Below are 9,634 nucleotides of genomic sequence, written 5' to 3' on the forward strand. Positions count from 1 at the left end.
GAGCCGAGCGAGCCAGCGGCCGGGGGAGGGGAGCCGGCCGGCGGGGGGCGGGGGGCGCTGGCTCCGCCCGGCTCGCTCCCTCCGCTCGCTCGGTCCTAGCGCCGCCCCGGCCCGGCCCAGGGGGAGGCCCGCCCCCCCTTCCCGGCCTGCCCCGGGCGCCCCCGCGCCCCTCACCCGCCGCCCCTGCGCTCCGCTCCGGGGCCAGCCCCACCCACGTCCCGAACCCTCACCTGCCCCGTCCGTAACTTCGGCGCTAGCCCTCCTTCCAGCCCCGAACCCAGCCCCGTCGCCACCTCCCCCCGCCCACCCCCCGTCCCAATCCGGTCCCGCCCCACCCATTGCTTCATTGATCTCCATTCCTGGTGCGTCCCACTCCATGTTAAACCCATTTTCATCCCAAGCCAGGTCACACACCAGCCCACCCCTGGCCCGTCTCCTTCTCTGAGAGGTCCATGCCTAGTCTATCATCATATCCACTGCCATCTGCATCCCACCCTCAAATCCAACCCAGTTCCTTTCCCATCCCAGCTTCAGCCCCATGCTTAGCACTTTCCCCCTCCCCCGCAACATTTCTCACGGCAACCTCTTCAGTCCAGCCCATCCCAGTCTCATCCTGATCCCAGTTCCCAATTCCCAACCACAGTCCCCCATCTCGGCTCCATGACCAGTTATTCCAGGCCATTCTCAGCCGCTACCCGGCTCATTATCCCTCCATTCCAGGCCTCTCCTCCCCTCCAAGCCTGTGCCCTCTGAGACGGGGCTAGCTAGGAAATCCTTTGCGTTCTCTCCCAAGCCTCAGGCATCCCAGAGGAGTCCCAAGTAGAGTCCCGGAAGCAGCACCTAACCCCAGACTCCCAGGGCAGAGCTCCTCCAAGGACGCTCAGGGCCAGCCTCTTGGCACCTTTATCTCCTAAAACTCTAAGCACAGAAGGGGAGGGGGCCTCAGAAAAGTCCCCTGCAAGGGAGTGGACACCATGCCAGGGCCTCCCAGAACTCCGTTCCTTGCTGGGTGAGGACCCTGAAACCGTCCACAGTGCTCAGTGGACCACAACAAAGTCTCCAACCTCGACCTCCCTGAACAAACTTCACCTGGTCCCATCCGCACCACGGAGGAGGAGGTGGTTCTAGCCCGGCCTCCGAGTTCTGCACTGGGTAACTGGCTATGCCAAGAGAAGGAGAGCAGTGCTGCCTATGTGGCAGCGGTTCCTGGTGCTCTGGAGTTGGGAGAACCCTCTTAAAACTCAAAATGTTCACAGGCCCTGCCTTGGGAAGTCAGTGCCCACTATGTCTAGGGACCACTGGCCGTGGCAGTTTCTCCATGGCCTCTACTAGAGTGAGGCCCAGGCAGGGAGAGACCCAGGCCCTGTGCACTGGACCAACTGGCCAGTAGGTATGGTTGGCATGCAGTGGGGATCCCTAAGGGAGTGGGTGACACAAGGTGGGAAAGGGAAGTGGGGAGAGCCATGGGGGACAGGGCTTCAGTCATCCCCCACCCTGAGGCATGAGAGCAGAATTCTGGGGAGGAGGGAGCCGGGGAGGGGCAGACAGATGGCTGGCCATGAGCATCTGTGGCCTCAGCCTCTTCCAACTTCCTTTGACTTGTCCTAGCTCACAGCTCCTCACCAACCCCCCGCCCGTCCCCCCACCCCCCAGCCTCCTGCACACTCAATTTTGCATCCAAAAAACAGAAGCCCTAAATGCATCTAAGCTCTTCCTTCCTCAAATTCCTGCCTCCCCACCAGCCACCTACAAACTCTCCAGCCACGCCCACTCTCACCTCTTGCCATCAACATTTTTTAAATAAACTTTCTATTTTAGAACAGTGTTAGATTTACAGAAAAGTTACAAAGATAGTATAGAGAGTTCCCATACACCCTGCACTCAGTTTTCCCTATTTTCAGGGAAGCAAGGGTGTTCCCTGCTGGCATGCCCTAGAGCCCACTCCTCTGGTCTCCGCACCCATCACCCTTCCATGTTATCTTCATCCCCTCATTTCTATAGGATGCAGACAGACATCTGTCCTCTGTCTCCTTCTCCCTGCATTTTCCCTGGCACTGCTCTGGCCAAGGTCACCAGTGACCCCTGACTTGCCAAATTCAGTGGACCCATAGTTCTCAGTTGCCCTGACTGGGGGCATGGGTGGCCACTGGTCACTGTTCTCTGAGAACCTGCCTCCTTTCAGCTGCCGTTGCCCCTGAAGCCCACACACTCAGCCTTGGTGGGTGGGCGGCTGGTGGGTTCCTCCCACCAGGACTTCGTGTCTGCCACCCCCAAACTGATCACCCTTCAAGTCGCTGACAGGTCGGTCTCTCCCACCCCCAGAGCATGAGCTCCCCACACACACACCAGGAGGCTGGGCCAATGACTTCTGGATCCCCAGAGTGGAAAAGACGAGACAAGGGAGGACTGAGATCCAGAAACTGGGCCTTTGCTGTGTGACCTTGGCTGAAACACTTCCCCTCTCTGAGTTTCCTTTTGATAACCTGTTGTGAGAATAAAATGGGCCTGGATGGAGGCTTAGAAAGGAGAACCCCCTCCCTTCCTCCTCATAGCCCCGCCCTCCTCCCTCCACCCCCACCTTCCTGTTCTGTGCTCCCCCACACCTCTCAGGGAAGGTTTTAGGGCTGAGGAGAGGCTGCAAGACTTTTTCAGCAAGAGCTGGTGGAGTCTCCTCTGGCCTCTTCCAACCTCCGCGAGATCCCACCAAGCACACATCCAGATTGCGCCTTGATCATCACAAAGCTCATGGCTCTTCCCAGGTATCTGCCCCTGGCGCCGGGCCAGCCATGCTCATTCACATTAGCTCTGCTCCTGAGGAGTCTATTGCTAATGGTGTGACCTTGAGCTTGCTGCCTGACCTATCTTGAATCACTCATCTTCAACAATAATCTGGGGATGATAGTGATGGTACCTACCTCCTAGGGTCAGTTTGAGGATTTTCAAAAAGTATCTTGAAAGTGATTCAAATGGGAACAGTACATAGTAGGTGCTGTCAATGTGTTGATTGTTATTATTATTATTATTTTACAGGCGGGAAAACCGAGGCCCAGAGAGAGTCAGTGACTTGCCCGGAGACACACAGCTGGTGAGTGGCAAAGTCTGAATGGGAACCCAGGTCTGTCCCAGGTCATTTCAGCACCCCACATACCCTCCCCACTTCCCCTTTGTAGCACCCCTATTTCTGCATGCAGGGGTGAAGTGGGCTGGAGTCTGGTCAGAAGTTCCAGATGCTCCAGCTCTGAGGTCTGGGAATGGAGTCAGGGGCAGGGCCCTGGGCATGAGGGGAGGAAGTGCCGTGGCCATCCCTGCCAGGCCTGCTCCACATCCCATTTTCTGGCAGATTTTCCACTTTCAGCTCTAAACCGGAGTATGTCATCCAAGCCAGGAAGGGTCAGACCCAGTGACTGCTTCAGAGACAGACACATGACCCAAGTTAGTCCAATGGGCATTGTCCCTGGGACTTTCGCTGGCGCCATTAAGAAAGGCTCCCTTGCGGCCTTTCTTACACGCCTGTAATCTCAACACTTTGGGAGGCCGAGGTGGGCGGATCACGAGGTCAGGAGTTCGAGACCATCCTGGCTAACACGGTGAAACCCCATCTCTATTAAAAATACAAAAACAAAATTGGCTGGGTGTGGTGGCGGGCGCCTGTAGTCCCAGCTACTCAGGAGGCTGAGGCAGGAGAATGGCATGACCCGGGAGGCGGAGCTTGCAGTGAGCCAGGATTGCACTACTGCACTCCAGCCTGGGAGACAGAGCGAGACTCTGTCTCAAAAACAAAACAACAACAAAAAAGAAAGCCTCCCTTGCTGAGCACGGTGGCTCACGCTTATAATCACAACACTTTGGGAGGCCGAGGCGAGCAGATCACGAGGTCAAGAGATCAAGACCAAGGCCGGGCGCGGTGGCTCAAGCCTGTAATCCCAGCACTTTGGGAGGCCGAGACGGGCGGATCACAAGGTCAGGAGATCGAGACCATCCTGGCTAACACGGTGAAACCCCGTCTCTACTAAAAAATACAAAAACCTAGCTGGGCGAGGTGGCAGGCGCCTGTAGTCCCAGCTACTCGGGAGGCTGAGGCAGGAGAATGGCGTAAACCCGGGAGGCGGAGCTTGCAGTGAGCTGAGATCTGGCCACTGCACTCCAGCCTGGGCGACCAAGCTAGACTCCGTCTCAAAAAAAAAAAAAAAAAAAAAAATGCTAAAAAAAAAGAGATCAAGACCATCCTGGCCAACATGGTGAAACCTCGTCTCTGCTAAAAATACAAAAAACTAGCCGGGCGAGGTGGTGGGCGCCTGTAGTCCCAGCTACTTGGGAGGCTGAGGCAGGAGAATGGCGTAAACCCGGGAGGCGGAGCTTGCAGTGAGCTGAGATCCGGCCACTGCACTCCAGCCTGGGCGACAAAGCGAGACTCCGTCTCAAAAAAAAAAAAAAATACAAAAATTAGCTGGGTATGGTGGCACACGCCTGTAGTCCCAGCTACTCAGGAGGCTGAGGCAGGAGAAGTGCTTGAATCCGGGAGGTGGAGGTTGCAGTGAGCTGAGATCACGCCACTGCACTCCAGCCGGGGCCACAGGGTGAGGCACCATCTCGAAAAAAAAAAAAGAGAGAGAAAAGAAAAGAAAGGCTCCCTGTGTCCACTGGGGCTGCTGAGCTGGCCAGGTATGGGTCTGGAGCTGCTGGGGGCCATCCTTGCCAATAGTAGGGAGGGCCTTCTGAGAATGAAGCCAGTATCGAGAACAGCAGAGCAGAGAGACAGAGAGCAAGAGAGAGGGTCCCGGTCACCGCCATGGGTACCTGGATCCAGCCAGATTTGAAACCATTCACTTTTTCAGTTCAGTTATTCCCATTTTTGCTTAAACTAGCTTGAATTGCAGCCGAGAGACCTACCTAATCTGCCTGGTACCCAAGTAGTGGTCATTTTGTCAGTGGCAAGAGACATGGGTGAAATCTGAGTTGATCTTCCAGTACCCCCAAAACCTGAGCAGGAGAGGCCAGGCTGGTCCTGGGGTCCTTACTGGCTCGGAAGTGGCTCCCCCTACACAATCTCCCAAGCGGCTGGTGCTGGTTTTCTGAGTTCCCCCAGGCTGTCAGTCAGCGAGCTTGTTCTTGTTCCACCATGGCCCCCAGAACCCTGGTCCCCTCCCCTCCTTCCTTTAAGGCCTCAGTTGGGAGGGGTTCTTTTTCCACTCTCAGGGTCAGCTTTGGATTTAGGCAGACTCAAGTTCAAAGGTTGACCTGCGGCCAGCCCTTTAGCCCAGGGCCTCAGCTCCCTTCCTATAACAGGGCCGCGTGGAGAATCTGAGGATGGCGTGTACCTTATGTGTGTACCAAGGCCACGTGGGGCCCGCACTGAAGAGGCAGTAGCAGAATCCTGAGTGCCTGCCTCCATACTCTGGCAAAACAGTCCCTCGCCCTCCACCGCCTCCCTCCCTGCTGATCCAAATGAGCTCAAGCCATTCTGAGCTGGGAAAAGCCCCTCCCTTGCCTGCTGCCTCTCCAGTTGCCCACTCAGCCCCCTGCCATGGTCTCTGCCCCCTCCAAGGGTGCTAATGGCCTTCCCTGCCTGGCACGAGGACATTCACTTCCCAGTCCCCATGGCCTCCACCCGCACAGCCTTGCACCCCAGCTTTGGAACACTGTGATCTTTGCAGCTTGTGGTTGCTATTATTATTATTTTTTTGAGACGGAGTCTCACTGTTGTCACCCAGGCTGGAGTGCAGTGGCGCATTCTCGGCTCACCACAACCTCTGCCTCCTGGGTTCAAGCAATTCTCCTGCCTCAGACTCCTGAGTAGCTGGGATTATAAGTGCCTGCCACCACGCCTGGCTAATTTTTGTATTTTTAGCAGAGATGAGGTTTCACCACGTTGGCCAGGCTGGTCTTGAACTCCTGACCTCAGGTGATCCACCCGTCTCAGCCTTCCAAAGTGCTGGGATTACAGGTGTAAGCCACTGCTCCCAGATGCTATTACTTTACAGATGGGAAAGCCAAGGCTCAAAGAGGGGCAGTGTCTTGCCCAGAGGCACACAGCTGATGGAGTGGCAAAGTCTGGATGGGAGCCCAGGTGATGGGGGACGCATGACAGGAGCTGGGGAGTGCTGGCGGGTCAGCAGGGAACACTCTGGCCTTTGATCCTTGCAGCGGCAGGCCAGGCCATTCCTGGATGACTCTGTACAAGTCACTGTTCCTCTCTGAGCCTCAGTACCCTCATCTGAAACATGCCTTTAATAATGTGTTCTCAAAGGTGTTATGATGATTAAATGACACGTGATTGCATCACACCTACAGAGTGAGGGTGGCTAGTTCAAGGAGGTGCCTGGTACCTGCTCCTGCCCCACTCTAGGCTAGCTCTGGCTCCACAGTTCCACATTTGCCCCTGCCCTCCACCCCACTCTCTCCTTATAGCCCCCTCCCAACTTCTCCCATCTTCTACCACCATCCTCCAGCAGATGCCTCCCAGGCCCCTCCAGCCACCCACACCCTGGTCTCTCAGCTGAGCCTGACGGTCCTCTTGGCCCGCCACAGCCAAGTCTCTTTTTTTTTTTTTTTTTTGAGACGGAGTCTCGCTCTGTAGCCCAGGCTGGAGTGCAGTGGCCGTATCTCAGCTCACTGCAAGCTCCGCCTCCCGGGTTCACGCCATTCTCCTGCCTCAGCCTCCCGAGTAGCTGGGACTACAGGCGCCCGCCGCCTCGCCCGGCTAGTTTATTTTTTAGTAGAGACGGGGTTTCACCGGGTTAGCCAAGATGGTCTCGATCTCCTGACCTCATGATCCGCCCGTCTCGGCCTCCCAAAGTGCTGGGATTACAGGCTTGAGCCACCGCGCCCGGCCGCCAAGTCTCTTAAAAGAGCTGTCTGCACTCTCTCCTTCCACATCCTCCCCACCCTCCCGCCTTGTTCCTCTTTAACCCTGGCAGCCGCCTCAGCTCGGCTAAACTGATCTGGCAAATGTCACCTTGTTGTGAAACGCCACGAGGGACTCCTCGGCCTTATCTGCCCGATTGACACTGTTGGCAGCTTCTTGACACGCTCTTGCCTGTCTGGGCTTCCCTGCACCTTCCCTGGAGGTCGTCGTCCTCCCGCCCTGGCCATGCTGTCCCTGCCCGGTGCTGTGATGCTGGCGTTCTGGCGTCTCACCTCCTCACTGTGCTGGGCCCTGGCGGTCCTCATGCTGGATTTGGCCCACATTTGTTATTTTTCTAATAGGATTAAAAAAAATCTAATGTAGTTGCCAATATTCAAACACCAGATCTCACACACAAATCTGAACCTCTGGACACTGTCGATAAACTGGCAGATCTGGCCACGCTGCTTGGCGTTCCCAGACGGGCTCCCGGCTACAGTTACCATCCATCCTTGTGCCCTTCTTGCTTGTATCCATGGGAACCGAGGATGGACTGAGGGCTTCACAGTTCAAGAGAACTGGGAGAGAGCACATTTCCTTGTGGAAGTGAAAGCCACTCTGTGGTTAACATGCGAAGGGCGTCCAGGTCGAAAGAAAACCACATCCCACCTGCTTGACTCTGGATGCTCCCTGTGTGGGCGCCGCTCCCGGCTCTCCCTAGGCTGCAGTGACCAGCATGTATGTTGACTGCCCTGAGCCTGTCTCAAATTCATTCCCGAATTGAAGCGGACATGAATCCAGACTTGAATCTTCAGCTGTTTCCTGACTGTGTCTCCTAAATGTCCCACAGGCACCTCGTTCAACAAACACTTACTGAGCATCCACTATACACCAGGCACTGACATACAGGCACTCCGGCAAGACATGAAAATAAGACGAGGCCGGGCGCAGTGGCTCACGCCTGTAATCCCAGCACTTTGGGAGGCTGAGGCGGGCAGAAAATAAAAAGACATGAAAATAACACACGAAGCTTTGCACTCATTCTCCAGGGTTCCAAGAGAGAACACAGCAGAGACCCTTCTCGTCTCTCCCTTTTTTTTTTTTTTAGAGACAGGGTCTCGCTTTGTTGCTCAGGCTGGAGTGCGGCTTACTGCTGCCTCAACCTCCTGGGCTCAAGTGATCCTCCCACCTCAGCTTCCCAAGTAGCTGGGACCGCAAGAATGCACCATTAGGCCAAGCTGATTTTTTTTTTTTTTGAGACAGTCTTGCTCTGTTGCCCAGGCTGGAGTGTAATGGCGCAGTCTTGGCTCACTGCAACCTGTCTCCTGGGTTCCAGGGATTCTCCTGCCTCAGCCTTTTGAGTGGCTGGGATTACAGGCATGCACCACCACACCTGGCTAATTTTTTTTTTATTTTTATTTTTTTAATTTTTTGAGACGGAGTCTCGCTCTGTCACCCAGGCTGGAGTGCAGTGGCCAGATCTCAGCTCACTGCACCTCCCGGGTTCACGCCATTCTCCTGCCTCAGCCTCCCAAGTAGCTGGGACTACAGGCGCCCGCCACCTCGCCCGGCTAGTTTTTTGTACTTTTTAGTAGAGACGAGGTTTCACCGTATTAACCAGGATGGTCTCGATCTTCTGACCTCGTGATCCGCCCGTCTCGGCCTCCCAAAGTGCTGGGATTACAGGCTTGAGCCACCGCGCCCGGCCAACCTGGCTAATTTTTGTATTTTTAGTAGAGACAGGGTTTCACCGTGTTGGCCAGGCTGGTCTCAAACTACAGACATCAGGTGATCTGCCCACCTTGGCCTCCCAAAGTGCTGGGATTACAGGCATGAGCTACCACGCCTGGCCTCTAATGTGTGTGTGTGTGTGTGTGTGTGTGTGTATATTTGTTTTTGTTTTGTTTTTTTTGAGACAGTCTCACTCTGTTGCCCAGGCTGGAGTGCAGTGGCACAGTCTCAGCTCACTGCAACCTCAGCCTCCTGGGTTTAAGCGATTCTCCTGCCTCAGCCTCCTGAGTAGCTGAGGCCTGGCTAATTTTTGTATTTTTAGTAGAGACGGGGCTTTACCATGTTGGCCAGTCTGGTCTGGAACTCCTGACCTCAGGCGATCCATCTGCCTTGACCTCCCAAAGTGTTGGGATTACAGGCATGAGCCACTGTGCCCGGCCCTGGCCTCTAATTTTTAAATATTTTTTAGATAAACTGGGTCTCGCCAGGCTGGGCGCAGTGGTTCACACCTGTAATCCCAGCACTTTGGGAGGCCGAGGCGGGCGGATCACAAGGTCAGGAGATCAAGACCATCCTGGCTAACATGGTGAAACCTTGTCTCTACTAACATACAAAAAAAATTAGCTGGGCGTGGTGGTGCACACCTGTAGTCCCAGCTACTTGGGAGGCTGAGGCAGGGGAATCGCTTGAACCCTGGAGGCGGAGGTTGCAGTGAGCCAAGATTGCACCACTGCACTCCAGCCTGGGCGACAGAGCAAGGCTCCATCTCAAGAAAACAAAACAAAACATGTCTCACCATGTTGCCCAGGGTGGTCCTGAACTCCTAGGCTGGATCCCTTCTCCAGCCTCAGCCTTCCAAAGTGCTGGGATTAGAGGTGTGAGTCACCCTGCCCAGCCCTTCTTGTCTCTTAAAGGGGACTGGGCCAAGGGCCTGTTGAGAAGACTTACAGATGTGTTGTAGGTCCTCATGCCAGGGACCCCTGAAGGACGAGCAGCCACGGCACACTGAGTTGTCCTGGCCTACTTAAGGCTTCTCTTCAGTCTTTCCAGTCCAGGCTT

This window comes from Macaca mulatta, chromosome 6 (assembly GCF_049350105.2).
Source record: "Macaca mulatta isolate MMU2019108-1 chromosome 6, T2T-MMU8v2.0, whole genome shotgun sequence".
In the NCBI taxonomy this organism is placed as follows: Eukaryota; Metazoa; Chordata; class Mammalia; order Primates; family Cercopithecidae; genus Macaca; species Macaca mulatta.